Genomic DNA, 12,106 nt, shown 5'->3' on the forward strand with positions numbered 1-12,106 from the left:
GATTGATGCATCTTCATATCCACAGGCTATGCCTTACTCGCACTCAGTTACCTGTCTGCAGGCTTTATGCTGTCATTGCAGAAGTCTTTTTACAAGTGGGCTCCAGCCGAAATGAACCTTGCCTTTTAATGGCTCCTGCAACCTGACAAATAGGTGATACAGTGTTAGCGTTCATATCCATAGTCATGAGCTCCTTGTGATTGCTCAATTACATGCCAGAACATTATTTGGATATGATCTATGTTAAAAAAATTGAATATTATTGCACTATGAAGGCCATTTTGAAATGTTTGTAATGCTCTTTCTGATATTTTCTGAATAAAGTATATCTTTGCAAACAAAATATAGAATTAGATCCAAACCCTGGAAGGCTTTTCAGGTCGGAGGTACATTATTTAAGTCAGTGCAAAACTCATATGGCAATATTTCTCCACAATTTATGGAAAATCAACCCCGATGTTTAAACAGGAAGAAATCATCTTTCATCAGGTGTGATTTCACAATCCCACATTCCCTGAGAGCAATTCACACTTGAAATGAGCAGATATTAGGTGGCAACTAGTCCCTATTTTCTGTTTAGTACAGCACATTAATGTGAGAAAATGATCAAGGGCCATTTCTAAAAAAACTTGGGAATTTGATATTAAACAGAATAATTTAACTTACAGTTATAATAATACAGGGGGCGGGGGGAGGGGGGGGGGGCTTGTGGAGGACAGAGCATGTTATCAAAATTGGCATATGCTTTGGCACCTCATCAACAAACAGCTCTTGCAAAGGAGTGAATGTCCTTAGCTTTCACATTATGTTTTTGCAAAGCTCTGGGACAAACAAAGGGCAGAACAACTACTGCCATGTCTGAGCCAAATCTTTGCCAATAATTAAAACAGACACTGCATGAACAGCTCGGTGGAATTGTAGTCAATGGACTTTATCTCACACTTTTGTATCTTTCACAATGTAGGCTAGCATTTCGAATCTTTCAGCCATGCAAAAGATAATTTTTGTCAGTTACCAGCTAAACCAAACTTGGGAAAAAAGTCTTTGGACATGAATTGCTATTTGGTGGGCAGGAAATTTTGAATTAATATAATAAAGATCAATTTTCCACAGGTCAACAAATGAATACTCAACTAAAAAGAAACAAATATGTACTGTCAAATAGAAAGGAAGAAAATAAACTCGCAACTTACAATATAGTCCGGAAGATGCCAGTGAAATGCCAGTGCCCCTGGCCAAGCTGTTCCAGTCCAGCTGCAACACTGGCCATCTATCCGGCAATGTGGAAAATTGCCCAGGTATGTTCTGTACACAAGAAACAGAACAATTCCAGCCTGGTCAAATACCACCCTATTCTGCTCTTGATCATCAATAATGTGGTGGAAGGGGGCATCAACAGTGCTATCCAGCAGCATTTACTCAGCGGTAGCCTGCTGATGGATGCTCAATTTGGGTTCCACCAGGTTCACTCAGATCCTGACCTTACTACAGCTTTGGTTCAAATATGGACAAAACAGCTGAATGTCAGAGGTGAGGTGAGAGTGACTGCTCTTGACACCAAGGCAGCATTTGACTGAGTATGGCATCAAGGAGCCCGAGCAAAACTGCAGTCAATGGCAATCATAGAATCTGCAGTGCAGAAGGAGGCCATTTGGCCCATCAGGACATGTACCATCTACAAGATGCCCTACAGGAACTCACCAAAGTTCCTTAGGCAGCACCTCCCAAACCCATGACCATCTTCTGCTGGTTGGAGTCGTATCTGGCAAAAAGAAGGATTGTTGTGATGGTTGGAGGTCTATCATCTCAGCTCCAGGACATCACTGCAGGAGTGGTGAGTGCCTGGAACTTGCTGCCAAGGCAGGTAGTGGAAGCAGATACGATAGAGACTTTTAAGGGGCATCTTGACAAATACATGAATAGCTTGGGAAAAGAGTGATATGGTCCCCAGAAGGGTAGGAGGTTTTACTTCAGTCGGGCAGCATGGTTGATGCAGGCTTGGCGGGCCGAAGGGCCTGTTCATATGCTGTAATTTTCTTTGTTCTTTGAGGTTCTCAGGGTAGTGTCCTCGGCCTAAGCATCTTCAGTTGCTTCAATGACCACCCTTCCATCATAAGGTCAGAAGTGGGGATATTCACAGCTGGCTGTACAATCTCCAGCACCATTTGTGACTCCTCAGATACTGATGCCAGGCAAGAGTGGCATGGTGACATAGTGTTTAGCACTGTTGCCTCACAGCACCAGGGACCCAGGTTCAATTCCGGCCTTGGGTCACTGTCTGTGTGGAGTCTGCACATTCTCCCCGTGTCTGTGTGGGTTTCCTCCGGGTGCTCTGGTTTCCTCCCACAGTCCAAAGATGTGCGGGTTAGGTGGATTGGCTATGCTAAACTGCCCCTTAGTGTCAAAGGGGCTAGCTAGGGTAAATAGATGAGGTTAGGGCCTGGGTGTATTGTGGTTGGTGCAGACTCGATGGGCCAAGTGGCCTCCTTCTGCACTGTAGGGATTCTATGATTCTATGAAGCAGTACATGTCCAAATGCATCAAGACCTGGACAATATAAAGGCTTGGGCTGACAAGTGGTAAATAACAGTTATGTTACACAAATGCCAGGCAATGAACATCTCCAACAAGACAGGATCTTATTCAATGGCATTACCATCACTGAATCCCCCATTATCAACATCCTGAGGGTTACCATTGACCAGGAATTAAACTGTACTAGCCATATAAATGTGACTACAAGAGCAAAGGCTAGGAATCCTGTGATGGGGTAATTCATCTCCTGACTCCACAAAGCCTGTCCACCATCTACAAGTTACAAGTCAGAATGTAATGGAATATCACTATAAGAAGGATGTGGAAGCGCTGGAAAGAGTGCAGAGGAGATTTACCAGGATGCTGCCTGGTTTGGAGGGTAGGTCTTATAAGGAAAGGTTGAGGGAGCTCGGGCTGTTCTCTCTGGAGCGGAGGAGGCTGAGGGGAGACTTAATAGAGGTTTATAAAATGATGAAGGGGATAGATAGAGTGAACGTTCAAAGACTATTTCCTCGGGGGCATAACTATAGGGTTCGTGGTGGGAAATATAGAAAGGATATCAGAGGTAGGTTCTTTACGCAGAGAGTGGTTGGGGTGTGGAATGGACTGCCTGCAGTGATAGTGGAGTCAGACGCTTTAGGAACATTTAAGCGGTTATTGGATAGGCACATGGAGCACACCAGGATGATAGGGAGTGGGATAGCTTGATCTTGGTTTCAGATAAAGCTTGGCACAACATCATGGGCCAAAGGGCCTGTTCTGTGCTGTACTGTTCTATTTTCTATGTTCTATGCTGCACTTGCCTGGATAAGTGCAGCTCCAACCACACCAAAGAAACTCAACACCATCCAGGACAAAGCAGCCTGCTTGATTGCTACCCCTTCCACAAACATTCAATCCCTTCACTATTGACAAACAGTGGCAGCCGTATGTACCATCTACAAGATGCCGGACGGGAACTCACCAAGGTTCCTTAGGCAGCACCTCCCAAACCCAAGACCACTACCATCTAAAAGGACAAGAGCAGTAGATACCTGGGAACACAACCACCTGGAGGTTCCCCTCCAAGTCACTCACTTGCATGACTTGGAAATATATTGCCATTCCTTCACTGTCGCTGGGTCAAAATCTTGGAATTCCTTCCCTAACAGCACTGTGGGTGTACATGCACCTCAAGGACTCCAGCAGTTCTAGAAGGCAGCTCACCATCACCTTCTGATGGGCAACTAGGGATGGGTAATGATTACTGGCCTAGCCAGCGATGCCCTCACTCCTTAAAATGAATTTTTAAAAATTGAAGATTCTGGAAAAGGCTAATGATGGTGTCAATCATAATGCATACTTTTTGGTTGCCAATTGAGAATATCGTAACCTGAGTGGATTGAAGAAAGCGAAATCTGCAGTACTGAATTCCCAATTAAAGTTGTGGAGTTGGAGCATTCTATGAGAAGTTGCACTTCTTCCTATTTCATACCCAAACACCATACTTTCAAAACCTGTGGAAGTAAGCTTTGTAAGCAATACCTCTCATAACTCTAGGTTCATATTAAATAATGAAGAAAGTAATCACATCAAGATTTTAAAGTATATCATCTACATCTGCTGGATCTTATCAGTGACTAAGATTTCAGTTAACACAACAAGCTGTTATAGGTACCAGATAGTTTTACATTCCAGCAGAACAGGACTTAGAATTCAATAAAATCACTCTTATTCTGCAGGCATGCTGCACTTTACTGGTCTGCCAAAATAAATCTTTGAATGTTTTACACTGGTTATAATAAGTAAGTGGAGGTCTTGTGGCACAGTGATAATGTCCCTAACTCCGGGGCAGGAGCTCCAGGTTTCAAATTCCACTCCTGGGCTTGATGGTTATGGAAGGTGTGTGTAAAACATGGTCAAACAAATAGATTATCAGCCCATAAATCCTGGTAGTAAAGAGTTTCCAGGTCAGCCATACTGCAGAAGGCAACGGCAAACAAGTTTAAGTGAAGTTGATTTATTAGTGTCACAAGTAGGCTTACATTAACACTGCAATGAAGTTACTGTGAAAATTCCCTAGGTCGCCACACTCCGACGCCTGTTTGGGTACATTGAGGGAGAATTTAGCATGGCCAATGCACCTAGCCGGCACATCTTTCGGACTGTGGGAGGAAACCAGAGCGCTTGGAGGAAACCCACGCTGATAGGGGGAGAATGTGCAGACTCCATACACAGTGACCCAAGCCAGGAATCGAAGCCGGGTCCCTGGCACTGTGAGGCAGCAGTGTTAACCATTGTGCCACTGTGCCACCAACCAATTTAATGGAAGCCAGTGGTTGCCAATGCCCTCTTCCGGCATGGTACCTGATGGAGGAGCAGAAATAATTAAGCTCATCACACAATTCACTATTTATGATCAGTGATGGGATATCTGTTCTCTGACCTGTGAAGTTATTGGAACTTAAATTTATACAGCGTTTAATCTTCATTAGCACACAGGCGTACGAAGAATGAATGGTTAAATAACTTCCGATCATAGAAAAGATTCAGCAGTATTTTATTAGAGTGTAAATTACACAAGGTTCACAAAATGCAAACAGAAAGACATGAACAGATAATATACTGTACAGAGCCTGCAGTTCCAGAAATGTAACGAACAATACTGTTAAATCTAACACAGTATATCAATGTTCACAGGCCACCCAGGCTTCATTTTCAGAAAGTCAACTGACAAGGTATAGGCTTATTTTAATACAGAATTACAAATAAAATCAAGAACACCAACACAATGAATTTTTCCCCAATTAGTTTATATTTTTGTGTTTTTTCACCAATTGAAAGCAGGTTAAAACTGTCTAGTGTTTGTCTGGTGCTAAATCCGGGTGTTAATACTGGACAGAAGTTCGATAACATTCAAAGCATATCACAAAAATCAGATACTATCAAGAATAAAAATTATTTTTATGATTACATTTTATTTGCCATGGAGATTTATAAAGTGCTGCTTGCTATACTCACTTGTTTCAAATCTTTTTTCTCATTACACATTCCTAGTAACAATAATTTGTCAGCCTTTGGCCTGAATTTGGAATCTGTCCAGCAATTTACTTCCTTATTACTTCCATATTGACAATAGGCAAATGAATCATTAACTGGAGATGGTCTTTGATGGACCCATTTTGTGAGATGGAAGTAAAAAGGCTAGTTTTTTTCGTACAGTACGAAAGGTCTGTTTGGCCAGACCAGCTGACTCCTCTCAGTTAGCCAACCACCTCAATCAACATTTGGCTTTACCAATTTCCTGATGCAGCTATGATTTGATATAAATTAAAAGCCAGGGTATCAGACACTCCGCTGAGGAATAATTTCAGGTTTATCAACTTAATTTGTATTTCAGGAACAATATAAAAATATACAAAATAAAGAACTACACATTTTGTTACACATCTTCCTGTAAACAGAATCCTTTTATATTTTAACTTGCGCTTTTATCGGACGTACTACTAAAAAAAGTGAGAAGTCCTGCAAACGCTTGAAAACAAATACCTTACCCAGGTATGTCATAATAATGGTCATGCCAGTGCTGACTTGAAAGTAGGAATAACCTTTGTAAGTTGAAGGTGTAATTTCTAAGCTGCCTGGAACTTAAAGAGGCATCATCTTTTTAGTAAAGTATTGGCTAAGCCCTTCTTTATCAATTATTTAAAAATCTGTCATACAGTGATACACATTAGGTCACTGATGTTATATCAACAAAAATGACACATAATTTGCCCCCTTCAGAAAAATATTTTGCCAAACTCTTGAACATGCATCTTTAAATATAGGTGCAGTTATTCTTATAACAGGCCATTTAAACCAGAGCTTTGTGGTGAATTTTGGAATATTTTTTCAAATGTAGAATTTATTTTGTCAGAAGAATATGACTAATAATTGAACAGCTATCATTATAGTTTTAGTGACCAATGACTACAGCTATAAGTTGAAGAGCAAGACTAGCAAGCATTAATAATGTTTTAATAACCAAAAAATGTTGTAGCACCAACAGATTGACTTTATATTAACCCAAAAGATTGTTTCTCAATGTGCACCATGTTCGTAATTTGGCCACTTCCCAGCAGTTGATAAATCAGCAGCTTAAATCATCATATTGGAGTGCCCAAATTCTTCCTGAGAGCAGGTTTGTTCAAATGAACAGGACCTAAGATAATTGGAGGCCATTGGTCTACAAGATTTATCTGGGACAAATTCAGCTCAGAAAATTCCACAGTTCACATTACTGGAAGCCTGTGAAATTGAAGAAAGGTGCACTGTGAACAACTGCAACCAATTCTAGTTGCATTATTCAACTCATTGTTCATTTGATGACATTTATGCCAGTTTAGTTTTCCAGTATACAGGAATTACAAAATGATGTTCAATCCAAGTAATTATGCACAATCCAGAGTATTTCACATACGTAAAATGAGGAAAAGTATGCATCTCAGTCGCTAGGTCCTAGACCATTAATTGTGCATGCACAGGTTTTATACCACTTTATATGCAACAAACTCACCATCTGCAAGTTCAAAAGTTTGTAATCGGCAGATGACATCAAAGGTGGAAAACCATAGTCTCAGAGATCACTGCTGAGTATATTCTGACATAGAATACGCAAAATGCAAGGGATATCTTCTGCATAAAATGTGTGGATTCAAAGCCCCTGTGCACTAAGTTTATCAAGCAATCTACTATAACTCACTTCACAAATAGTATCAATATCCTTTTCAGGTTGAAGCATTCCCTTCAAAGTGTGGAAAAATCACATATATATAGAACTGACTCCCATGGCAATACCAAAATGGATTATTTATTCGCTGAAATCATGCAGTTTCTCTTCATTACTGCAAGAAAAAATAATAACTGGTCATATACTTTCTACCGAGCTAAACATGATCAGATTTGGACATTTGATGCCACATGGCACACTTCTCACAAATGCCTCTGAATACTTCTTGTTTTATGTGGAATCAACAGTTTGTGAAAAAAAACAGATTAAAGAAATCAACTACATTTAATGAATGCCTTGTTAAAAATTTGTACTTTTCATTATTAGGGTAGAATGCTGCAACAGTATCAATCTTTGGCAGGCAATAAATTGTAGGGTCTTGGTGATTTCAACATTAGTATCTCATATGTTGAATTAATCTTTCTATGCCCTCAGTAATCATTAAGATCAAGTTTAAGAATCATTTACCCTTGTCACAACAGTCTCCATCTGCATCCATTACCATATCATCAAATAGAATAAAGGAGGAAAGTCTTTGCTATTTTCTTGTCCAAAGATTGTCCAAAGTAATCTCACTCTCAGTGACTGGAAGTTCTTTATTGCATGGTAAAAGTATCCAGGCATAAGAACCACAATTATTAATGGATTGCTGCAATAATATAACTGCACATCAATCAACAGGAGCATCAGCTGTTTGGGTGAAAGAGATTCAAATGGGCAACTAGCAATCATAAAAAGAAATAAGGAAAGGTTTCAATGCAATGTTCTCCCTCCATTTAGTTTACCCAGATTTTGTATAGTTTTTATTTTGAAACTTTGCAAGCTGTTAGGAGAAATGAGTTTCAACCTGGTATCCCTGAGGAGTTTCAGCTGGTATCCTAAATACAGAGTGTTTAACAGTCCTTAAACAAAATCCAAAAATGCCAGTGCCACAGTCAGTGGTAAGTAGGTAATCACTGACTGAACCCATGATAAATAGCAGTTGAGCTAGGTCTGAACTGGCAAGCCACCTCAGAGATACAACACTGGTGCAATTAAAGAACGTTCCCAATGTTTTAGAATTATTTTCTTAAGGGGGTGCCATAGAGTTAAAGTTTATTTATTAGTCACAAGTAAGGCTTATATTAACACTGCAGTGAAGTTACTGTAAAATTCCCCTAGTCGCCACAGTCTGGCGCCTGTTTGGGTCAATGCACCTAACCAGCACGTCTTTCAGAATGTGGGAGGAAACCGGAGAACCCAGAGGAAACCCATGCAGACACGAGGAGAACATGCAAACTCCACACAGACAGTGACGCAAGCCGGGAATCGAACCTGGGTCCCTGGTGCTGTGAGGCAGCAGTGCTAACCGCTGTGCTACCGTGCCGCCCCCAAATGTTTTACAATGCAACATTTTTCCCTTTAACAGCCTGCCTTATTCATAATTACAGAATAAATCTCAAAAGTTGCTACTTGTCCTGTAAGTTAACTGGCTCTCAACTCAGCAGCACTAATTTCATTGCTTCTAGTTTTCATTCAACATGCTTCATCTTTCTTCCTTTAAGCGTCATCCTCTAATTAAAAAGTCGTTAGTTGGGGCCTCAAGCTTCTTTGATTTGTAATTCAAAGAGGATGGGTTGAATAATGTCAACTTGTCCACATCCATTTCCCTCACCAGTTGGAATACATTACCATTAGGGGTTACTTGCTACTGGCGTAACAGTTCCGCCCCAAACTGAAAGCAAGGAGTGGCACTCAGAAAATAGGTCAGAATAGGATGTTCTTACTGGGCACAATCTGTAGCCTTCAGATTTTCAATAAGTCAAAATATTTCAAATGTAAAAGTTTGCTGAAGGAGCTGAAAATTTGGAAATATTAGTACAGCAATATGCATTTTCACAACTTAATGCCTTATTGTACATATGTTAAATACATGACACCACAATTCCTTCTTCAGTCCCCTCTGCTCATTTAATATCCATTGAGTTTTTTCCCCCTTAGGTACTTGATCACATAGATCATGGACAGGCATGCTACACCAGCACATGAATCATAACTGGTAGTCATGACCCCAAAGTATGAGTGCCCTGGATCCTACATAACCTGTCCCCTCATTGCTTTAATCCTATCTTCTAGGAAAGCAGCTAGCCAGTCAGCATTAACCTGTGTCTAACTTTTCCGTCCTGTCACAAACTCAGATCTTTTTTCATGGATATTACCCTCGATGAATAAGTCACTCAAGAAACTACCATCGGTTTATACTTAAGTTAGAACAAAAAATGCTGGAAATACCCAGAAGGTCTGGCAGCATCTGCGGAGAGAGAAACAGTTCATGTCTAAGGTCGCCATTCAAAGTCCATCATCCTCAAATGTTAACTCGGTTTCTCTCCATAGATGCTGCCAGACCGGCTGAGTATTTCCAGCATTTTCTATTTTTATTGCAGATTTTTGAACAGCACTGATTCACCTTATAACATTTTGTGAAATTATGCACTGGATAGATTTGAACTAGATTTTTCAGGGTCCTAATGAGATTTGAAGTTTCCAGCACAAGTCATTTTCGGTGCTCTGAAGTTGCACAAGGACCACGGACAGCAGCATTTTGTTTTATATTAAATTGTGACATTTTACTGTTGAGTTTGCCACCTCCCGAAAAATGATCCCTAGCAGCATAAACCATGCAATTCATTGAGCCTTGTTCATCATTTGTCTATACAAATTATAAATAACTATCTTTAGCAACTAAATTAAGAAAATTCATAGTTTTAGAATCTTATCTGCATTAATTAAAAATATTCAGTTTCACACTTCAAAAGCCAAATATATTTCAAATTCTACTTTCTCAGATCTTTAGATTAGTTTTGGCTAAGAGACTATCATTGGTTAACTCCAGAAAATGTTAGTTTCCATTGAAAGCACAGTACAATTACTAAAATGTACGGTAGCCTAATCTGGGTGGGGTCTGTTGTGTAACTATGTTCACTGTTCCGAGTATACTTAAGCACACGTTTCAATTACATTAAGTGGTGGAGGTTCTGATCTGTCTAATGCCCAGCAAAGTTTTATCTAGCATTCAACCCATTTTCAGAAATCCCATCTGGCTGCACTATAGATGAGCAACAAGGTTAATGTGTATAAAATATGGTAATTCAGATTGGAGGTTTTCCCCAACATTTTAGAGAGGACAATGTTACAAAGATCACAGCACTCCATATGCAACTGTAAAAAGAGATTATTTTCTGACAGAGGACATCCTTCCTCAGATAAGGACAATGCAGTTAGCTTCATAGTATCAGGGGGATTAGCAGGATAAGGGCCTGTGTGGGGATGTTGTTGGTGCAGGCTCGATGGGCAGAATGGCCTCCTTCAAGGCTTTTTCCCAGGGTGGAAATGGCTGCTAGAAGAGGACACATGTTTAAGGTGCTGGGGGGTAGGTACAGGAGAAATGTTAGGGGGAAGTTTTTCACACAGAGGGTGGTGGGCGAGTGGAATCGGCTGCAGTCAGTGGTGGTGGAGGCAAACTCAAGAGGGACTTTTAAGAGACTCCTGGATGAGTACATGGGACTTAATAGGATGGAGGGTTATAGGTAGGCCTAGAAGGTAGGGATATGTTCGGCACAACTTGTGGGGCCGAAGGGCCTGTTTGTACTGTAGTTTTTCTATGTTTCTATGAATATTAGCCACCATGTTAGAAAATAAATCCAAATTCTGATATTGCTGATCCTTTCATTCACTGACATATCTGTCCCTTTTTTAAAAAAGGAACTTTTCAAATATTAAGAGCTGAAATGAAAAGTATTTACTGGAGGAACAGAGGGTTCAAAAAGAACAAAACTTTTGAAAATACCCAATGTAAGGCGCAATGGCTGATGACCATAGTGGCAGTCCTGCCAAAGCAAAATACTGCAGAAGCTGGAAATCTGAAATCAAACCTGAAAATACTGGATAGACTCAGTGGTCTGGCAGCATCTGTGGAGTGAGAAACAGAGTTAACATCTCGAGTCTGTATGATTCTACTTCAGAGCTCTGTTACATCTCTTTCTCCACAAATGCTGCCATACCTTCTGAGTTTATCCAGCATTTCGGTTGTCAGTCATATCTGGAGAAATGTTTGAAAAGGAGCATTTGCTTAGCCATTTTGACCTTTGTTATCTACAAAATCAAATATTCCTGCTAGTGATATTGCCTGTACTCAGTCAACAAGGAAGGCAATACTTGGCTTGCTCATTTTTAAAAAATTGCTTCATTTTCTGAGTACATTAAAAATGCAGAAAGTACAGAACAAACCGTAAGGTTTAAAAATTATTAGCACCAATAGTTAAACAAAGGGCTTTGGTTGGTTAAAAACTGTCAGAATAAATGTAAAGTTTTATATTGCTTCTAAAAGGTTTCATTTGATGATGTGCATATTTCTCTGGAAAAATGAATAAATGGGAAAAAATTATAATTACAAAATCTGTTGTATAATGGTATTAGCTAGGCTCTTGGTCTATGAGGAATAAATAGATTTTCAAGCAAACAACCCATGCCACCTTTTTAAACACATATAATCAGTGTCGCTCATATTGGACATTTAGTTCAGACATTTTTTTTCGCGTATCTTCACACCCATATACTGTGTTTTACTCTTTAGGGAATAGTGGATGGATGTGGTGGAAGGATTCCGAGCTTATCAGTCCATTGAACCACGTTATGAATGCTCTTTCTGTGAGCAAATAGTCCTGGCATTAGCCTCGAACCTGGAGCTTCTGGTCCATGGATAGGGACACTACCACTGTGCCACAAGGCCTCCATCTGGTCCGGACATGGTAATGTGCCCAGCATGGAGAATAAACCTCCAAA

The sequence above is a fragment of the Mustelus asterias genome, chromosome 25 (assembly GCF_964213995.1).
Source record: "Mustelus asterias chromosome 25, sMusAst1.hap1.1, whole genome shotgun sequence".
Classification (NCBI taxonomy): Eukaryota; Metazoa; Chordata; class Chondrichthyes; order Carcharhiniformes; family Triakidae; genus Mustelus; species Mustelus asterias.